The sequence below is a fragment of the Petromyzon marinus genome, chromosome 39 (genome assembly GCF_048934315.1).
Source record: "Petromyzon marinus isolate PM22_M1 ecotype Great Lakes invasive population chromosome 39, UKy_Petmar_22M1.pri1.0, whole genome shotgun sequence".
NCBI lineage: Eukaryota > Metazoa > Chordata > Hyperoartia > Petromyzontiformes > Petromyzontidae > Petromyzon > Petromyzon marinus.
The window spans coordinates 9,425,395-9,447,298 of record NC_133705.1 but is presented as its reverse complement, the minus strand read 5'-3'; the positions used below and the strand labels follow the sequence as shown (position 1 = coordinate 9,447,298).

The 21,904-nt window shown below is 51.0% G+C and overlaps 1 long non-coding RNA gene across 1 annotated transcript; it reads right to left on the bottom strand.

Moving 5' to 3' along the window:
- Positions 1-14,357: 14,357 nt before the first annotated feature.
- Positions 14,358-20,396, bottom strand: LOC142930478 (uncharacterized). Its single transcript, XR_012946401.1, has 2 exons — positions 20,280-20,396; positions 14,358-18,325 (listed from the first exon to the last, which is right to left on the bottom strand). It is a non-coding gene; the product is annotated as an uncharacterized LOC142930478 (long non-coding RNA).
- Between the last annotated feature and the right edge of the window lie 1,508 nt (positions 20,397-21,904).

Sequence of the window (21,904 nt, the reverse complement as noted above, 5' to 3'; positions counted from 1 at the left end):
TACCCTCCCCTCCCTCCCCTCCCCTCCCTCACTCCCCTCCCTCACTCCCCTCCCTTCCTCCCCTCCCTCCCTTCCCTTCCTCCCTTCCTCCCTCTCCTCCATCACTCCCTCCCTCCCCTCCCCTCCCTCCCTCCCTCCCTCCCCTCCCTCCCTCCCGCCCTCCCTCCCTCCCTCCCCTCCCTCACTCCCTCCCTCCCCTCCCCTCCCTCCCCTCCCTCCCTCCCTCCCTCCCCTCCCCTCTCTCCCTCCCTCCATCCCTCCTCCCTCCCCTCTCCTCCCTCCCTCCCTCCCCTCCCCTCCCTCCCCTCCCTCCCTCCCTACCCTCCCCTCCCTCACTCCCTCCCCTCCACCACTCCCTCCCCCCTCACTCCCCTCACTCCCCTCCCTCCCCCCTCCCTCCCCTCACTCCCTCCCTCCCTCCTGTTTTCCCATCAGAATAAACAACACAGATGCTTGGTTATTCGGCACTTTGCTTCGTTCATCACCGACGCTTTTTAGATTTTTGATTGTTGCCTTTTTAGGGTTTTTTATATTCTTTCCAAAAAAATAACGAATGTACATATTCTTCCGTGTAACATATGTCCGAATTGTGTACTCTGTTCACAGACACAAACAACAACAAAATAACACCCTAAAAAAAAACCTCATTGCTAGACCCCCTCCCTCCACCTCCTGATAACCCTCTCCGCCTCCTCCTTCTCCCACGAGCTCGGTTTCCGAATCTCTGTGTTAACCAAAAAAATCTCAGCGCGCAGGGGAAAGTAAGAAAAAACGATTTACACACACACACCTAGGCCACGATAGGAGGCATAACATCGGACAATGTGCCGATTTTAACCGGTGTCTACGAGTCCACCAAACGGACTGACCACGCCTGGCGTCTTTAGCCGCACTTCTGTTGGGCCGTCACATCGCGACTGTTATTATCCGAGCAGCTGAATAATAATAATTATTATAATACTGGTAGTAAAAACAATATATATTGAAAGTTATTTTCTTGGTCTCAAGGGAGAGCGTTGCATCCGTGCTCACTTCCCATTTGCAGCCCTGAGCCGGTGGTGGAAACTACACATTCCTATGCCCAGGAGCACTTATCAACATGGGGTCATCCATTCCCCGTGGTGGTGAACATTGCGGGTGCTAATGTCGGGGTCCCCTTATCTGCACTGCATGAAGAGGTGTTCGCCGTTTTTTTCCTGTACAGCTCGCTGATGGCGCTTCTTTTCTGGTTGATTCGTTTCCCCCAGACGACGTCCCGACGAACGTCTTTCCCGAAGAAGCTCCAGGCGTGTGGAGCGAAACGTCGGACATCATGTGCGGGGGATAGAGCGTTGCCCCCTCGCGCATGTGCGTGGGGTTTTCCCCGAGTGCTCCTGTTTCCTCCCACTCGTATGATAAACACTCGTCGTTAATGGGCTGAATTTTTGTATCACTATTATTATCTGACGGGTGTAGATTGCAGTAAATCTGAAATATTCAATAGAAAAATTGTTCAGCTCATGATTATTAATGAGGGGGGGAGGGGGGCGTTGCCCCATGTCGAGTAACGTCACCTGCTAATCGTTATTGTGGAGGGGTGCGGCATGTGGAGTGACGTCACCCCCTCATGGTTATTGTGGAGGGGTGCGGAATGTGGAGTGGGCGACCTTCTTGTGCGTCAGTGTAAATTTCCACGCGGGCATGAATATTAATGAAGGGGGGGGGCGGGGCTCATGTGGAGTGACGTCACGCGCGGGACGGACAGACATTCCTGGGTGATTATCGTAGGTAATAGAACCACTACCAAAAGGAGGGAGCGGTGGCGCAACGGTCAGCGCACTGCGGTGTCCGCAACTATAAATTCGTCATCTGACATCGGGTGGAGCGCGATCTCCGAACGGATCTCCCCGTCCTCCTTCCCCAACCGAGCCGGCGGTGTCCGCAACTATAAATTCGGCATCTGACATCGGGTGGAGCGCGATCTCCGAACGGATCTCCCCGTCCTCCTTCCCCAACCGAGCCGGCGGCAGCAGCACAGGAATGCACGCGCTCGCCCGTAACACCACGTGCACCGGACGCTCTCGCTGCGGCCGCGAGGGCTAAGGGGGACTTTCGCTTCATTTCCGCGCGCCTTGGATAACATCGAGTGGGAAATCAAGCGGCGAGCGCCGCGCGGTTTAATTCGCCGCGATCGCAGATAAAAGCGTGGCGGCCGGTGTCACCGGTCGCCTGCAGCTCCAGTGCGAAATGTTGTGCTGTTGCTCCTGCTGCTGCTGCTGCTCCTGCTGCAAACACAAGACATCGATATCCGCCACTCTCCCCTGGCCCCAGAGGCGACCCTTAGTGTCCTGCATGACAATAACTTCTCAACGATCTGTCAGATAATCAAAAGCAGGGGAGAGCGGAGTGGGCACGCGATGGGCGCCGTGGATTATGCTGCAATTGGACCCCACCCCCTCGCCTAGATTATTGTGGCGGGCAATATTTTCGTTACGAGGTTCTTGATCCGAGATGTCAAATTGCTCCCGACCCACCACCCACACGCCCACCCACACAGCCATCCACCCACACACCGAAGCACCCACCCTTCAACCCACCCACCCACAAAACCACCCACAAACCCATCCATCTAGCCATCTACCCACCCACAAAACCACCCATCCACCCACCCACAAACCCATCCGCCGACCCACCAGCCATCTACCCACACACCGAAGCACCCACCCACCAACCCACCCACATAAAAACCCACCCATAAATCCATCCATCTAGCCATCTACCCACCCACAAAACCACCCATCTACACACCTACAAACCCATCCACCCACCCACAAGCCCACTCACCACCCACCCACCCTGCTAAACAAAGCATCACATGCAGTCAACGCTCGGTTATCCGGGGTAATCGAAGAAAAAAGCAGGGCTTAACTTCAGCTGCCGGAGCTGTCCAGGAGCTGATCTCCAGAAAATACATTCAGGTGTTATCGGCCAATTAATGAGTGTTTACATGTGGGAAGAAACCGGCGCACTCGGAGAAGTCCCGCGCATGCGAGGAGGGGACACTCTATCCCCATGCAAACAAAATAGGTCTAGTCCACATTCGCTGTGCCGCCTTCTCCTGGCGAGCCAAGGATATGGTTCCTCCTTGACGCCCACGGGGATGGGAGTTTCGCAACAACATTTGCGCGGTTATCCACTAGCACTCACTGCTGCCTGCACAGCGCTTGGAAGATTACAGGCAGCCACGTGCATCAGCAACGACGCCCGGCTCAGGTGATGAGTAAGTGGGTTTGGCTTCGGCCACGTCGCTGGTGGCTGGCGGTGGTGACTGGTCGACGGAGCGACAGCCAAAGGAGGGAAACTCGCCCGTGAGGGCGTCCACCGAAGAGACGGAGGTCAGCTCGTGTGTGCAGAGCGGCTCGATCGATTCTTGCATCTCGTGATCACGGTGGGGGTGGCGGCGGCTTGGGGGAAACCTGCGTCCAGTAGTGGACAGATCATGGCTGATGATTGATGATGACGATGAGTGTGTTTCGGGGGGGGGGGGGGGTTGCAGACAGTTTTATTACCATGCAGAGCCACCCAGAGTTTTATTTTGGTTTAAAAAAACGGCCAAAACTTCTGGACGGTATAGCCCAAAAAGCACCACCACACATGCCAGAGCGCAACCCATAAAGGATCACAAATTGGTTTGCCAATAAAGTCGGGTTTTCCCAAAATCAAATTCCACGAAGGGCTTAAAAGATGCCCCAGGTGTGCGCAGTAGCACTCAATCGGCCATCCCAAGACCTGAACACTGAGCCAGGGCTGGGCTGTGGAGTGGCTCTGACGCTCTCCGTGGAATAAAACTACAACTACATTTCTCTCTCTCTCTATGCCTAGCAAAGCTCGCGTTTGTAGAAATGTGTTTTTTTGTTCCACTTAATTTTACCTCGGCCCAGCGAGACTACGATTCACCAACCTGACCCTCCGAGCTGATCTGCGAGTTAAACGAATTATCTGGTGGTGGTGGTGGTGCTGTTGCGTTGGCAGTGGTGCGCGGGCACAATTAACAACACCACTGTGTCGCCTTCATTGTGATCAAATGTGTGTGTATTATAGTCGAAGTTTCAAGCAATGGCCCTTTGTCATGAAGTACGTAAATCGAGCGGTCAGTAGAGAGTAAATAATAAGGGGTTGGGAGATTGAACTTGTGTACACTTTGGGGGGGGGGGAGGGCTAGCGCCGCGGTCAAAACATTTAGCGCCGCGGTCAAAACATTACTACAGGGGTATCAGAGCTTAGGAAGACACCAGGAGGTTGCAGAGTTTATTAAAACTGTTTATTGAAACTGTATACCAGGCGGGGTAGTTAACATCTCGCCACCGTGGCGTCACACGATGGCTAGATCCTAAAAGCCAACACCATGCACGTGTCGATGAATCGCTTTTCAATTCGACGATGGTAGAGAGTCAGAGAGTGACCATAATGGTTACAGCATTCGCTTATTTACCCAGGAGGTCACACTAAGTCCTTAGGGCTCTTTTTGGAGAAGGTACCACAGTGCTGATGGAAATAGGAGCCATCTCCGGCTTAATCGTGAATTGTCTAGATCGTTTGGATTATTTGGCTGCTATAAATTCCCACGTGATGATAAGCCACTTCGCTGAGCTATCATTTGTGACCAGGTCGCTTCTGAATAAGAAGCTCGAAGCTCAGTGCGCTTCACCTGGTCAAATAACACTTCATGTTGATCTCTTTAGTGATTTGTTTGCCTTTCCTATACTTTGGCAATCATATTGTGTTGTTTTGATTGTTTGGTGTAACTTTCTGAACTGGACATATGTGAAAAAAAAACACTTCAAAGTTTATCGGATTCCTCCAGTCTAAATATAGAATCTGATTCCAATTTTGAATGTCTGTGCCTCCAAGAAACTCCCCCTGAGTGCACCTGGTCTCGTTAGAGCTCAGCAGGTTCAAGCCTGGTTCGTGCTCGTGTGCGACTAGGTAAGGCCCTATTGAGCTCCAGTATATAGCTCTTTTTCAGAAGCGGCCTGGCCACAAATGATAGCTCAACGAAGTGGCTTATCGTCACGTGGAAATTTCGAGCAGTAGCCAAATACTCTAAACGCGTGACGTTGATTCTAAATGTCGAGGGAAAAACCGAAGGACCCGAAGAAATATCCACGCGACCACGGGGAGAGAGACACGCAAACTCCAAATATACGGCAGGCGTCAGGGTCGAGATCGAACCGACGACCCTTCTGAATACCAGGCGAGGTAGTTAACATCTCGCCACAACAGAACAGAACCGTGGAACATATATAATGAAGACTCCATGCCCGATTTACAAAATACGAAATGAGGAGGCGTCGTCGGGGCAGCGATAACGCACCACTCCGCTACTCGTGACGCAATCATCTGGCTCAACCACTTCGATATGAAATCACAGCCGTTGCTTTACAGCAAAATCGGACGTGCGGAGAAGGGAGTGTTTGTATTGAACGACAATTCAGGGGCTTGCCAGGTGTTGTACGCACGGAGGCTTCAAGGCGTGGCCAGCAGATGCAAGTGCTGGGGTGTAAACACCCCCACACCACCCCCACCTCCTCCCCTCGTGCGCTGAGATTTCTCCGGCATCTCGGACGTTTCCCTCCCCCCACGTCACCAAACCACTTCCGTGTGGATTTGGCCCAACGTTTCAGTGCAGCATGAGCCTCATACGAAAGTGGCGAGATTTCCTGGGTATATAATTCGCATTGTTAACATAATGATTATTAAAAAATTTATTATTCTTATTATCATGAAACGGCTTCAGGTTTGTTTTTTTTTGCCCGATAAACGTTTGGAAGGGCAATCGAAGAAGCTGTCTTTGTGAAAATCGACTCGTGCTGTCACTCACGCTCCTCCGTCACATTCCCCGCCGGCAGATTTTTTTTTCGTTTATTGTTTTGTTTTGCCGATCCCGAAATATATTCGCTTGTTTGAGTCGGGGGTATTTCCGGTTGGGTGGTTGCCGTAAACCAAAGTCACACCGTCTTGGCCTCGCTCGGGAAAATTTCCGTTGCGCGCGCCGGGGCCTCTGGGCACGCGGAGTTAACGGCTCTCTCTCTCTCTCTCTCCACGAGAACTGACTCTTAGGTACACCCCGGCGTATTTTCCTTCACAGGAATCCCGTTCAATTGTATATGTATTGTATGTTCGTACGTTGAACTTCTTTCGCACCGTACGTAGCCAACCGCGCTCGTCGGAGGTGCGGGCGAAACAAACTAAACACGAAAATAAGTTCTGAAGAAAGTAGTTTTCAATCGAGATCACTTAAAAGTGCGTAGCTACAGTGGTTTTCCTAAAATCAGAAGGAAGAGCGTTCCAGACGGCCGCGGAAGCGCATTCGGAAGCGCCACGCGATGCTGTGACCACCGTCTTTGTCTGATGGTTAGCCAAAAGCCGCTGCTGCTGCGAGGATGACCGGAGTGTCGCGTGATGACGTTTCATGCTTCGTGACGAGATCGGCGAGGTAACTGTGGTTCATTTGCGGCGAGCGCTTTGTGTGTGATGAGTGCGACCTTAATTTGTTATTATAATCGTAAGGATAATTCCTTATTTATCCAGAAGAAAGGCACTGAATCCAAGGACTCTTCTTTTCAGGAGGGCCCTGGTCACATTGGATTTTATTTTCAAGTTGATTTTCAGACAATTAATGATGAGCGTGTATTACACCTGTGGGAGAAAACCGGAGCACCCGAAGAAAGCCTGCGTGCATGAGGGGGGCGACACTCCTTCCCCGTACAGATGGAAACAGATTGAGATTTGTCAGCTTTCCTGTACCGCCTTCTCCTGGCTTGCCACGGTTACGAACACCCCGCTCGACGCCCCTAGACGAAGGGAATTTGCCAGACGTCGGTGTGACCCACCAAACCTTCGCTGCTGTCTCCACTGTGCTGGGCCACGTGCATGGCCACCACCGTATTTACTCGCTCCTTAAATCTGCGTGGGGGGTGTAGTAATCGTCTCCGTTCGTGGCTCTGAGCCAGTCGTGGAAATTCCACATTCCCTTGACAGGGGCCAGTCTATCTGTAAGTTGACTCCATTATTATTATCATTGTTTGTAACGCATTTGCCGGAGGTGATGAACTAGTAACAAATGGTCACAAATTGCCATGTGTTGTTTACGTGACAAACGTACCAATTGGCTATGTCGGGTGGCGGCGGTCTTAACGACACATGTTTGCGCGATCTCACCCAAAAACCTCTATTGTGGGTCATTATTATTATTATTATCACGTACTTTGTTTTCACGAACCTCCTTTCGTATGGCAGGGAGTTGATTGTCAACATTTAAAGTGCGCGTGTCGACGCCGGCGAGTGAGCCAATGGGCAGCTTCGGGAGGAGCCCGGTGAATATCACAGAGACCCGTCGACTCACAGAGCGATGCACGGACTCGCATATAGACACCCATTGACGTAACACTGAGACAAATGGTCTCAAATAGACGCGGCTTCAGCAGTAGCCCGCAGAATCATCTGAATCGCTGCCCGCGAATCATTCTGCCAGGCAGCCGTGTAACCGTGTGGTCCACGCGTTGCGGCTGGTACCCGAAGTCTCACCGTGGGCTATTCTTTACCATACATCGGTGTCCAAATGGCAATGATGGCAATAAAGGTGTTATTTTGTAAAATTCCCTCCCCCCCCCCCCCCCCCAGTCATCCGTGTTGTAATCTGTTCAAGTACGGCTCAAGACGTCTCTTATTTATCTGCCTATCACTGCATGCCAGAGTTGAGCGTGGCGCTTAAACGCACCGTTACGGGACGATTTCATGAACGGTAATCTCTATTGGTGTTGGTACAATACAGCATCTATTACCAATCTTTCTTTTGTTAAACAATATTAAAAGCAATCGTCGTCGTCGTGATAACGACCGTCGCGGAATACATTTCATTTTGATCGCATGAACAAGCCTCGCAATTTGGAAGCAAACGAAGACATTCAAACGGCAATGCATTGTAAATATATATTTTGTTAAAACCATTCAAAACCGCGGTAACATCTGTGCGTCTGCGGGACGATTGTGCTTCGGGGAGGCCACAGTTGGCACCGTACGTGACGGGGGGGTGGGGGCCTCTGCGTTCACTGCCATCGCCCTGGCGTGCGAGAGACGTGAACGCTCCGTCTGGAAAACCGCTCCGCTGGGCCCATCAGATGAGTCCCAAGCGGTTGACGAGCCACATCGTTGGGTGGAGGACCAGTCAGACGGTGACGGCACCTGGGCGTGCAAGTCTATATATTTATATATTGTTCATTTATTTATGTATTGCTTCCCCCCCTTCCCCCCCCACCACCCTCCCCCCCAGGTAAGGGCAACTCAGCTATATGCAGCTCCTTTTCAGAAGCGACCTGCCTGTCACGAACTATAGCTAAACGGAGTGGCCTAGCGTGTCAAAATTTATATCAGCCAAATACTCGAGACGCTCGTTTATTCTAAATGGGAAGGGAAAAACAGGAGGCATCAGGGTCAGGATCGAGCCCACGACCTCCTGCATGCCAGGCGAGGGAGATAACATCTAGCCACCGAGGCACGCCTCAAACGCATTTTGCTTAGCATAAAACAAGCCAAGCAAATGATTAGGGCCCCAAATAGCTCAAGGGGCCCAACATATTCTCCCTCTATGCTCCCACGTCTACGCACCAAGCTTTCACCGATCCTTGTTGACCAGCGTGGTAATGTACGGTCCAATAGCCGCCACGATCCGTCAGTGTGTGGAAGCTCTCGTCCAGCAGTGGACTGACAAAAAATGCTACAGGTGTAAGATATGATACGGGGAGAGGGTGGGCACAGTGGTTATCACGGTGTACACAAATGAACATGTCGACCTGAGTTCGATGTGACCGGCCACGGTTAGAAATCAGTGGACCGGCTACGGTTAAATATGGTCAAACCAACTCCATGACCCACCATTGGCTTTTGGAGAGCCTTCATCTAGCAGTGGTTTGACAAATCGCTGTCATGTAACATCATCATCATCATCATCACCATGTCTGTAGTTCTTTATGTAATATGTATTTCCCTCCCTGCAGATAATCTTGACCGTTCCGGAACGTGCAAAGAGCATTTTGACGCCCCGAGAGGGAAACATTACCGTCGGGTAGAGGGATAAATGTATGCTCTCACGCAAACAAACGGGACACGTGTTCCTTTGATGTAACCACCGGCTGTCACGGAGTCGCTCCTGCCGAAAGAGCTCGCGGCATCCAGGGAACGCCGTGGTCCGAGAAAAAAATCATTTGCGGACTTTTGTTCGAGCTTTAAAAAAATGTTTTTTTTTATTAAAGATGACAAGCGTGTTGCACGAGCAACGGAGGAACGATGTCCAGGCGGTGGTTTTTGGAAGTAAAAGAAAGAAAAAAAGGCAAATCTACACTTGACTAAAACTGAACAATGCGGTAACCGGCAACTAGGGGTGAAAAAGTGTCTCCTCCACTCATTGGCGATTTCAATTAATCGACACGATAAAATTAAACGACTGTTTTTTTTTACACTCTGCACGCGAATGATCGCGACTCCAGTGGCTGTGGGGTCGTGGAAAAAAAACCTCACGCGCCCGCAATATGTTGTCGCCCAGGATTTGTTCATCAATGCCCTCGTCAATTGGCCGATAACACCTTCATTCACCATTCACGTAGAGGGCCGCTCGTGCCAAACAGGGACAACTGCCATCGAGAGGGTGGAGGGGGGGGGGGGTCCCTTTGGCTAGGCCGCAGCAGGTAATCGGAACGGGTTTGCGGTGTGGTGCGGTGCGATGCGCACAATTATGTTTAACCCGTCAGCAGCGGCTGCCTCTGAATTAAACGCTTGAATTTGGACGATTCAAGTCGTGAGCAACGGTCACGCCGGCAAACAGCCTCGCCGAGTCCCAAGGCCAATTCGTTCTGGAGGGCCCTACAAATTGACACGTTTGGCCAATTCCACGTGCGGTTGTTGTTTTTTTCTTCAAATGAGCGTTTGGCTTCAAATGGGTTGAACTCGAAGTGCCTGGAGAGCAAAAGAAACCACCTATCACGCATATTAATCAACGCGTAGCATTCGTACGGACAGCCTCAATGGCCTGACCACCTTCCGCAGCCCAGCCGACTATTCAGCACCTGAGTAGCGGCGGTCACCCTATTCCGTCCACCAGTCGTGTCCACTCTCGATCGTGAGCAAAGTGGCGAGAGAGCCACATGCCTGCGACGAGGGGTGACGCTCCCTTGGGCGCGAACCGCTGTTGAATCCTCACCAAGCGGGTGCTCATATTGTTATCAACTCCAGGGGCACGATGGCATGAGCTGAACCCCACCGCCAGCACCCCACCCATTGCAGGAAGTGAACTCACGAACCATATTATTTTCCACGAGTCAATTGCTCCGATGTCACCGTCACATCTGGCTTCGTCCATCTTGCAAACGGAATTGAAAAGCTTAGATTTTAAAATGAAAACGTAAATATTGCAACAATAGAAAAACTAAAAAAAACTCACGCGTTTTTTTTTTTTTACACGTTTGGCACGACTACATAATCCAAAGCAAACACTGACGCACGCACGCACACACACGCGCGTATGAAAGCGATTTAACGAGACTTATTTAATAATGTATCATGGATCACTCGCAGAGAGCGCAGGAGCCGCGTATTCAAAAAAGCGCCAGGCGAGTGCGCGATTTTTCGCCGAATCGGTTTTTTTTTTATGTCGTCGTGTGGCTTGGAGCTGTGTCGCCTCTTTGGTGTGTTTTCGGTTTACACTGCGTGCGCTGTCAGCGAGCACTCTCCAGGCTCAAACCCCCCCCCCCCTGCTCAGCCTTCTGAGACGTAATGAGACGCGGGCGCATTCCGGTCGACTTGGTCATCGGGAAAAGTATTTCAAGTCCGTGTCTAACCCCTTTGTTTTCCGCGAAAAATCGAATGCCCATTGAGCAACATTTGAATCACTCGGCACTCGGTCACATTCCCGTTCGATTGTCGAGCCACGGCGTTGCTTTCACGAGGATGTTCCCGCGGGGAAGGATCATGAGGCCTCCCTCATTCACCCACTGGCATAGCTCCCTATTCGCCCGAGCATCTTTAGAACACCGTGAAACTGAGGAACAGAGAATGGGAGTTCACCCAGATCTGGTGCCTCCTCGCGAATGCCACTCCAGAGACTCTGCGTTCACTTGAAATGAGATTGATACCCCCCTCTTGCCTCCTTCACTGTAACAAAGGGATCTGATGCACCACGTATCGCATCACGCTACGGTCCTACACGTCCACGGTTGTTGTCTGTCCGAGCCCCCGCCTATCCCGCTATGCACCGCTCATCTGCCGCGGAATTTGTACACCCCCCCCCCCCCCCATCGTGGTTGGATCAATAAATATAATTTACAATAAAAAAAGGGACAGTCCCTGGATGTGTACGCAGATCTCATAGCAGCTGCTGGCTCGGTGTCCCGACAAGAGCCATTCGTGAAGCCCTCAAACTAACACCATCTGGCCACTTCAACAACGAACATCTCGGGCAATCAAAATAAATGTGCGGACAATGTGTATCTCCAACAACAACAAAACGAATGTTTCTTCACACACACAAAAAAACAGCTGCCGGTAACGTGCATACTTTCAACAGCCAGCGATTTCAAGACACGCAAACTCTGGAGCGGGTTTGACATACAGCGTCTCATCAGCAGAATAGGGATTGCTTGAATCAATGCTGGCAAACTGCTGATGCTCCGTGCAAGGACGGCAACGCTGCTGATTTTTAAATATATATAAAAAATAAAGTTTTTCTTACATAACCAATCAACAGCCAAACTGATTCCTATACAAGCGAAATTTCGACGTGCGGTGTCTCATCAGCAGAATCAGGCTCGCTTGAAAACGATGTTGAACTGCTGATGCTACGGGGCAAGAACAATCGACGCTGATATTTTTTGTTAAACAATGAATGAAAGTATTTCTTACACAGAGTATCAGCAAGCCAAACAAGCGAAACTCTGGGCCGGTTTCGACGTAGGAGCGTCTCATCGGCGATCTGGTTTGTTGCTGTTGTTGTTGTCGTCGTCGTTGTTGGGACAGAATGGCGGGTCCGAGCCCGCCGAGCCCGCGCTCCCCGTTCCGAGCGACGTTTGGACGGCGACGACGGCGCTTTTTCCTTTCCCGCCGCTCCGTCTCGCCTCTTCGTTTCATCCCTCTGCTCCTCGTTGCCGTGGAGATGCGACCTCCCTCTCCCTCCACGCAGCACGCCGCCACCTCCGGCCTCGTGGTTAATGACGACGCGTCGAGTAATGAATGGTCACGCCGGTGACCTGGCCTCGGCGTCGTGCGCGCGACGTTCAATCAAATCCCTCCGATGAGATTCACACAAAAACAAAAAAAAGACACCGACGGAGAGACGGCGCGTTCTTTCCTGGCTGTGGCGGGGGTGGTTGGGGGGGGGGGTTGGGGGGGGGCTTCTAGAACGGGAGGGGGGTTGGGGGGACATCTAGAACGGGCGTGGGGGGGTCGTCTTTTGTGCGCTCGCGTTCAGGGAGAGAGAGCGCACTGCAATCCCGCTGCGTTTTCTTTCGGGTCGCCGTGTGTTTGTCGTTCGCGACGGTGTCCGACGCTTCGTTCCGCGCCCCGCGGAGGGGTGGCGGGGACGGGTAATCGAAGGGGGGGGGGGTGTGGAGTTAGGAAACTTCCTCGGGCGACCGAAGCTTCCCGCAGCACGTTGGAATCGAATTCTGGGACAGACTTTCGCCGACAGAGCGCGCGGCGCAGAAGGGGGACCACGTGTGGTCGGAGTGCCCCCTCGTGTGTGTGTGTGGCTGTGTGTGTGTCTGTGTGTGTGTCTGTGTGTGTGTCTGTGTGTGTCTGTGTGTGTGTTTGTGTGTGAGTCTGTGTGTGTGTCTGTGTGTGTGTCTGTGTGTAGTGGGGAGCGGTAGTGTAGCGGTTAGCGCGCTGCGCTATGGAACCTGGCTACCCGGGTTCGATTCCCGTTCACGGCCAACACCAGTGACGATTATCTGAACCGGGCCTCCCCTAGGTCGACTCAGCCTCAAATGAGTACCTGGTGCGGTGTGTAAACATCGCCACTAGGGAGACAAAGGCGGTCGGGCGTGGTGCTGGCCACCCACCCCCTCGTGTGCCGTGCCGGCCTTCACAGGTGCTGCTCGCTAACAACACTTGCCCCTACAGTCTGTTACAGGCTATATGGGGGGGATCTTTGTTTGTTTTGGTGACCAGGGATTCGCGTGCTTTGGGAACTCAAACCACTCCACTCGGTCTGTGTAACACGTAGACTTAACACGTCGGCTTTAGCGACTACTGTTATCCCTAATAAAGGGGGGTGGGTCGGTGGGGTTGGGTAAGGTAGCGTAAATATAAATGTGTCGTGAACCCACCACCACCAGACACCCGTCTGTACCGAAAGGGAAGGCATCAAATCAGACGTCGCAGTTGCTACTCAAGCCACGTGATCGAAATCAGGCTGGTGTGTACCGCCACCAGTTGTGAGGTTATGTATGTTGAACTTCTTTTGCACCCTACGTAGAACAACCGTGCTAAATCGGAGGTTGCCAGGGGAAGGGCAACAAACTGAACAACAAAAAGGCAGTTCTAAAGAAATTAGTTTTCAATCGAGATGATTTAAAAGTCCGTAGCGCCAGTGGCTTCCTAATATCGGAATGAAGAGAACGTTCCAGACGTGGCATCCCATCACAGGCTCCGTCAATCGGCAGGGGATTCGCACCTGATGAATATCGGTGCGCGGTCAACTCCAATAACGATGGACAAATAGCCAACTGCACGTTTGTGTTCATGAATGTTTGTTTGAGTTTTGCACGGCATTGTGCGTCTGGGTTGGTAGCAGAAAAAGAAGATGAAGGTTCAACCGTGGAGGTGGAATTATAAACTCTACGGAATTGCAGACTTTCACCGGAGCCAGGTTTTTAATTTGGACGCTTGCGAGTTCAAGCCCTGGTCGCGTTTTATTTTTTTTTGCGGCTGTGTCGGGTGCATGAGCTCTCATGATACCCAAACAAAGATCTAACACAAATATAAACCGATTACGAAATGTAATATTGGTAGTGAAAGCCTACGCGTGACATGAAAGGGCATCATTATTATTATTATTGAAATCCAAAGGTCCAGGGGCGTAACTATGGGGCGGATGGGGATATGTTGCAGAGTTATTCGATGCAAAGGGGCCGAGTCGGCCACAAGGTTGCCCCGAATCAACAGATGTAACGAGAACAAATTACGTGAAGAGTTTGTATCATTCAGTAAAAAAAAAATGAGCTGCGGTCTATCACGGACCAAGCCCGACTAACGCATCTGGCTATCCACTCCCTTTGAAGAAATCCTAGAGCGATGGGGCGGCATGAAAAACAAGACGCAGGATAACTTAATCTTGTACCTTTAAATATCAGTTTTTATTAATAGTGTCACCGTTAGACTGTCTTCCTCTAAACACTATACACGGTGCACCCAACATAATACATATATATTCTTGGTTCTTTCGGTAAAGTCACGTTTTTTGCTTTTTTCATTTAAAATGTATTATTTCATTTTATTTTATTATCTTTATTTTATATCTACGTGACTTTACCGAAAGAACCAAGAATATGAATTCTTGCAGTCAAGAAAGTTTTAAGTAAAAAAGAATGCATATAGTTATAGCCTACTTATTATTGTATACGGGTTAAAACATCCGTAAGCTATTTCAGCTAAAGGGAGTCGGCATAAAGGAGGGGGGAGGGGTACAGTCGTATCTGGCCATACCCCCCCCCCCCCCCCCCGTTGAAATAGATTGTTTCGCCCCTGCAAAGGTCACCGGTTCAATCTCCCGAGCGTGGCAGGTAAAACGTCGGACACGTTTCTCGCACCCCTCCCTCAACCATCACCCACCTCCCCCTTGCACCACGTCCGACGAGCGGGATTAGACGGGCACCCCACGGTGAGTCGATCGGCAGGTCGCGCACGGCTCCGGTAAAGCGTGGGGCACGGGGCCAGCCTCCCTCGAGCCGTCTGGAAAGCGTGGGCGAGTGGGCCCCACAGCAGGGGTTGTTGTTTTTTCGGTTACCTATTATAGTATTATTGTGGAAATGGGATTAGAGTATTGCTGAAAGCATTACCCCTATTGGACGCTACCGCGAGTCACAAATCCTTTTTTTGGTTACAAACTCGTCAATCTACAATCTGCAATCTTCTTGTCAATGTTTCCCCCAATGTTGCGCAATGAAATCTTGGTTTAGAAGGAGCCGGTCCCCTTCGACACCGAATTTACTTGGTGGGGGCGCCACGGTGGCGAGATGTTAACTACCTCGCTAGGTATACAGGAGATCGCGGGTTCGATCCCGACCCTGACGCGTGCTGTATATTTGGAGTTTGCATGTATATCTCCCCGTGATCGCGTGTTTTTTTTTCCTTCACATGTAGAATAAACATACCGTTTATAGAGTGGTTGGCTGCTATAAATCTCCACGTGATAAGCCACTTCAATGAGCTATCATTCGTGGCCAGTTTGCTTCTGAGAAAATATCGATATAGGTCCGGTGGCCTTACGTGGCAAAAAAATCAATTCGATTAATTGTATTTTTTTTCCAGCAACAGTTGCATAAATAAAACCCCAACCCATCGTCCGAGATGACAAACGAGGCCTTTGACTGCGAACGTCACCGGATGCCCCACCCCGACACGCGCAGCCGTTTCCACTTGCCCACAATTCCATTCATTCTCAAGTGGGACCATCAGGCTTGGTGTGGAGGTGGTGACGGCGCAGTGTGCAATGTAGAGGCAGAGTTGGTGACTCATAATAATGAATGATAATAAAAAAAAATGTTCGGCTTCCGCCACAAGCACGATGCTCGCTCGCTCTCCCGTAGAACGACTCAGAGGCACGTGGAGGAAGCACGGCACGAGCTTGAAGACGGCAGCCGCGCAATGAGCCGGTGCCAAATTCACCCCCAAGCTCTGTGGTTTCTCGATGTATTGAGGTGTTATCGGTCAATTAATGAGTGTTTACGATATCACGCAATGAAGTACATTAAAAAAAAACGCACTTTTTTAATTTACTATTTTTGTTTTAACAGGTAAGTCCCGCTCAGCTATATGGGTATTTTCCAGAAGCGGCCTGGCCGAAAAATTATCTTTCGACGAAGAGGCTTATCACGTGGACATTTATAGCAACCAAATACTGTACCCGAAACGCACGTTTCTAAATGCGACGGAAAAAAAACCGAAGAACCCGGAGAAAAATAAACGCGATCATAGAGAGAGAGAGACACCGCAAACTCCAAATTTATAGCAGGCGTCAGGGTCTGGATCAACTCCACGACCCTCCTGCATACCGGCGAGGGAGATAGTCAACATCTCGCCACTGCTGCCCCCTCATCTGTCAGCAGGCAGTGGCGTAGCTATCGAATGTGCAGACGGTCGCAGCTTCACCAGAGACCCAAGGGCCGAAGGAGGTACCACGAGACAGAGCTTGAGGGCCCTTGGGTGCCAGTTAAACAGAAGGAGGGGGCATTGGAGGTTTTTTTTTTGTTCCACACGCAGGGACCATGACAACCGAGCTATGACGTTACCCACAGGGGCAATGAAGTGGTGACTTTAGAAGGCAGGACATCAACACGTCTCACTCTCTCTCTCTTGTTTTTGACAAGCTGTCCGGTCCGTGTACAACATGGGGGGTGGGGGGGGGTTGAATCTTTACGCCTCCAGTTCAGATGTCTGCTCGTCTTAGTGTCCAGCCGATGTCTCTCGACCCCACGCCGCCTAGCTCTCGCCTCCTCACGCTCGACATTTGCAGCTCATGTTTCCCTCGTTCCTCCGTTGCACCGCTGACCAAAAAAAAAAGAATTTGACACCGAAAGTAAAATATTATTTCTTATTTCTTCATTTTACTCGCTCTCTTCCCTTATTCGTGTGTGCGTCTGTGTGTGTGTCTGTGAGCGGTGGCGCAGTGGTTAGCACGCTGCGCTGCGAACCCGGCTACCCGGGTTCGATTCCCGCTCACGGCCAACACCAATGACGATGATCCTAACCGGTCATGGGGCCTTCCCTAGGTCGACTCAGCCTCAAATGAGTACGTGGTGCGGTGAGTAAACATCGCCACTGGGGAGACGAAGGCGGTCGGGCGGGGTGCTGGCCACTCACCCCCTCGTGTGCCGTACCGGCCTTCATAGGTGCTCGCTAACTTGCCCCAACTGTCTGCTAAAGCTATACGGGGGATCTTTGTCTTTGTAGTGTATGTGACTGTGTGTGTGACTGTGTGTGTGACTGTGTGTGTGACTGTGTGTGTGACTGTGTGTGTGCCTGTGTGTGTGACTGTGTGTGTGACTGTGCGTGTGACTGTGTGTGTGTCTGTTTATGACAGGATGTGACTGTGTGTGTGACTGTGTGTGACTGTAGCTGTGTGGCTGTGTGTGTGTCCACGTGTCTTCACGAAGCCGACAGATGTCTAGTGTACGTGGCAGGTGCGATTTAAACACAAGCGAAGCGTCAGCTTGTCACTCGGAAGCGACAGAATCCCCGTCGGGGGTTCTGTCCCATCGTACACCGATCCGCGGGGACGCCGATCTACAGGAGGTCGTGGGTTCGATCCCGACCCTGACGCCTGCTGTATATTTGGAGTTTGCGTGTTGGCTCTCTCCCCGTGGTCGTGTGGATTTTTCCCCAGGTCCGCCGGTTTTTTCCCCTCCACATGGAGCATCAATGTCACGGCGTTTAGAGTATCTGGCTGCTGTAAATTCCCACGTGATGATGATCCACATCGGACTGTATCACGACGAGTCAATGATTTGTTTGCGAGGCCGGTTGAGAGCGAAATTCAGATGAACCTAAACTGTGACCCGATTGACCTGTTCATATACAAGGCATAGGTGCAGCCCTGCAATTGTTTGATCAAACAGGCGCCGGAGTATTTACATTTCCACGTGATGAGCGATTTCGTTGAGCTCTCATTTGCGATGGCCAGGTCCCTTCTGAAAAAAGAGGCAAATCACTCACTGGGCCTTACCTGGTGAAAAAAATATAGTTTAGTTTTAATATAGCTTATATTTAAAACGTCGCCGAAGCTTATTTGGCTTTCACGTCCCCCCCCCCCAACGCCTCACTCCTCCTCCTCCTGGAAGACACTGGCGTGACCGTCTACCGAGTCAGAACATCAGCAGCAGCAGCAGTAGCAGGCCGATGCTCCATCACGCATCTCCTTCTTGAAGTCCGAGTGGTTTTGCGGCCACGCAAGCCAACCCCCGTAGACCGTATCATGGACCCGTAGAGACTCGTAGACTTAGAATCTTGATTGCGACTGGAGGAATCCGATGAGCTGTGAAGCTCTTTTTCACAGATGTTCAGTAGAGAGCGGGTCAGCAAGCTACAATAAACACACAGTACAAAACACAAGGAGAGGAGTGCAAAACATAGGACATGTAACCAAGTCGCAATAAATAAATACAAAAAATAAAAGTATGTAAGTACAAATTGCATAAGTGCATACATTCCTGCAGATTTTTCAACACTAAATGAAAGACACGTAAATGCACAAAGATGTATGGGAACACATAGAGAGATGCAGCGACACGTAGAGATGCATAGATACACACATAGACCCACAGAGGCGCATTAAAGGCAAGTCACAAGGAGAGCGACTTTGGCCGTGCAACCCAAACCCTGAACCACATAGCAAGCCACTTGTGTCTCTCCGATCATTCAACGGAGGATGATGAGGAACAGCGACACGAACTCTCTCTCTCTCTGCTGAAACCCTCTCATCGTGGCCAGCAACAGCAGCAGCAACAGCAGCAACAGCACCAGCAACGCAGCAGCAACAGCAGCAACAGCAGAAGCAACAACAGCAGCAGCAACAGCAGCAACAGCACCAGCAACGCAGCAGCAACAGCAGCAACAGCAGAAGCAACAACAGCAAGCAGCAACAGCAGCAGCAACAGCAGCAACAGCAGCAGCAACAGCAGCAGCAGCAACAGCAGCAACAGCAGCAGCAGCAACGCAGCAACAGCAGCAGCAACAGTAGTAACAGCAGAAGCAGCAACAGCAGCAACAGCAGAAGCAACAACAGCAAGCAGCAACAGCAGCAACAGCGGAAGCAACAACAGCAAGCAGCAACAGCAGCAGCAACAGCAGCAGCAACGCAGCAACAGCAGCAGCAACAGTAGTAACAGCAGCAGCAACGCAGCAACAACAGTAGCAACAGCAGAAGCAGCAGCAGCAGCAGCAACAGCAGCAACAACAGCAGCAACAACAGCAGAAGCAACAGCAGCAGAATCAACAACAACAACAACAGCATCAACAGCAGCAGAAGCAACAACAACAACAACAGCAGCAGCAACAGCAGCAACAGCAGCAGAAGCAACAACAACAGCAGTAGCAACAGCAGCAGAAGCAACAACAACAACAGCAGCATCAACAGCAGTAGAATCAACAACAACAACAGCAGCATCAACAGCAGCAGAAGCAACAACAGCAGCAACAGCAGCAGAAGCAACAACAACAACAGCAGCAACAGCAGCAACAGCAGCAGAAGCAACAACAACAGCAGTAGCAACAGCAGCAACAGCAGCAGAAGCAACAACAACAAGAACAGCAGCAGCAACAGCAGCAATAGAAGCAACAACAACAACAGCAGCAACAGCAGCAGAAGCAACAACAACAACAAGAACAGCAGCAGCAACAGCAGCAATAGATGCAACAACAACAACAACAGCAGCAACAGCAGCAACAGGACCTCGGCTTTGAGCACCGAGCTCCCTGGACGTGTTTCCGCCCGCCACGGCGCGCCCGAACAGAATTCCGAGCAGGAATTCCCAGCGAGCGAGGACGCCGTCGTGGTGTCGAGGAAGGGGGTCTCCGCTTCTGTCTCGGCGAAAGCTCGGTCCGTCAGCAATGCCTCCCTGCTCCTGCTCCTTGCTCGTTTGTTTGTTTGTTTAATTATTCACGACATTCACCGCAATTCTTTGGGGTCTTTCTGTAAAAGTCACGTGGATAGTTTCAAAGAAACAAATAACGAAAGACTGCGCCGTTTCGATCGCGACGCAAGCGTCCGTCGTCGGGAAGAGGCGATGACGAACGCTTGCGTCGCGATCGAAACGTCGTCGTTTTTGTTTGTTGTTTTGTTATCTTCTTTGAACCGATCTTTCGTGACTTCACCGAAAAGACCCAAAGAAATATGAATTCCTGCGGTCACGAAAGCTTTAAGTCGCGATGTAACATTCACTGTGACCCCCCCCCCACCACTCCCCTCCCCCTCCCCTCCCCCAGCCCGCACACCAACTTTAGCGCCCCCACCGGTTCGCTCGGAGGCTCTCACGCACCGCGACATCGGGCGCGTCAAGGGTCGCGTGCGACGCAGCTTCAGCGCTCGCGCGCTCGGGCGCTCGCGCGCTGTGTTCCATCCTCGATTTTCACTGCGGACGGGAAGGGAGCTGAGGTCCGCGACCAGCGCACCCGGGGGGGGGGGGGGAGGGGAGGGGGCTGCTTGCGTGGAGGCGGCGTAGGTGTGGGCACCCGGAGCCGGATTAAGGCTGTGCGGGGGCCTGTGACGTATGTTATGAAGGGGGCTCTAAATTTAATTTGATTTATTTTTAAAACGTAAATATTAAAACACTTTTTTTTACTTGCATAGTGGAGCGATTGTGTTTTTTGCATTTGCTATACAGTCAGATAATACGACAAACCGCGAACCTTAAACACCCAGTCGTTCGTAAAAGTTGAAGGTGGTATTGTACTATAGTAATAGAGCAAGTGCAGAATCACTGAACCGGAATTGATAGCTTGAAAGCGTTTAGCGCGGAGCCCTTGAAAGTGCGGAACCCGTAGCTGCTACACATATAGTAGTAGTAGCTACAACATGTGTAGCTACTACTACTACACTACTACTACACATGTAGTAGATACTACACGTGTAGCTGCTACACGTGTAGCTGCTACACGTGTAGCTGCTACAAGTGTAGCAGCTAAAAGTAGCTGCTACAAGTGTAGCAGCTGCTATACGTGCAGCTGCTACACATGTAGCTGCTACACGTGTAGCTGCTACACGTGTAGCTGCTACAAGTGTAGCTGCTACACTTGTAGCAGCTACACTTGTAGCTGCTACTTTTGCTTCTACGATAATCCGGCACGGACCCCGGCACGGTTTGTTGCAATCATCACTCTTAGAGAGAGTGCTCCTAATCTCATCTTGTTACCTGTATAAAAGGCACCTGTCCACAGAAGCAATCAATCAATCAGATTCCAAACTCTCCACCATGGCCAAGACCAAAGAGCTCTCCAAGGATGTCAGGGACAAGATTGTAGACCTACACAAGGCTGGAGTGGGCTACAAGACCATTGCCAAGCAGCTTGGTGAGAAGGTGACAACAGTTGGTGCGATTATTCACAAATGGAAGAAACACAAAATAACTGTCAATCTCCCTCGGCCTGGGGCTCCATGCAAGATCTCACCTCGTGGAGTTGCAATGATCAAGAGAACGGTGAGCAATCAGCCCAGAACTACACGGGAGGATCTGGTCAATGATCTCAAGGCAGCTGGGACCATAGTCACCAAGAAAACAATTGGTAACACACTACGCCGTGAAGGACTGAAATCCTGCAGCGCCTGCAAGGTCCCCCTGCTCAAGAAAGCACATATACATGCCCGTCTGAAGTTTGCCAATGAACATCTGAATGATTCAGAGGACAACCGGGTGAAAGTGTTGTGGTCAGATGAGACCAAAATGGAGCTCTTTGGCATCAACTCAACTCGCCGTGTTTGGAGGAGGAAGAATGCTGCCTATGACCCCAAGAACACCATCCCCACCGTCAAACATGGAGGTGGAAACATTATGCTTTGGGGGTGTTTTTTCTGCTAAGGGGACAGGACAAATTCACCGCATCAAAGGGGACGATGGACGGGGCGATGTACCGTCAAATCTTGGGTGAGAACCTCCTTCCCTCAGCC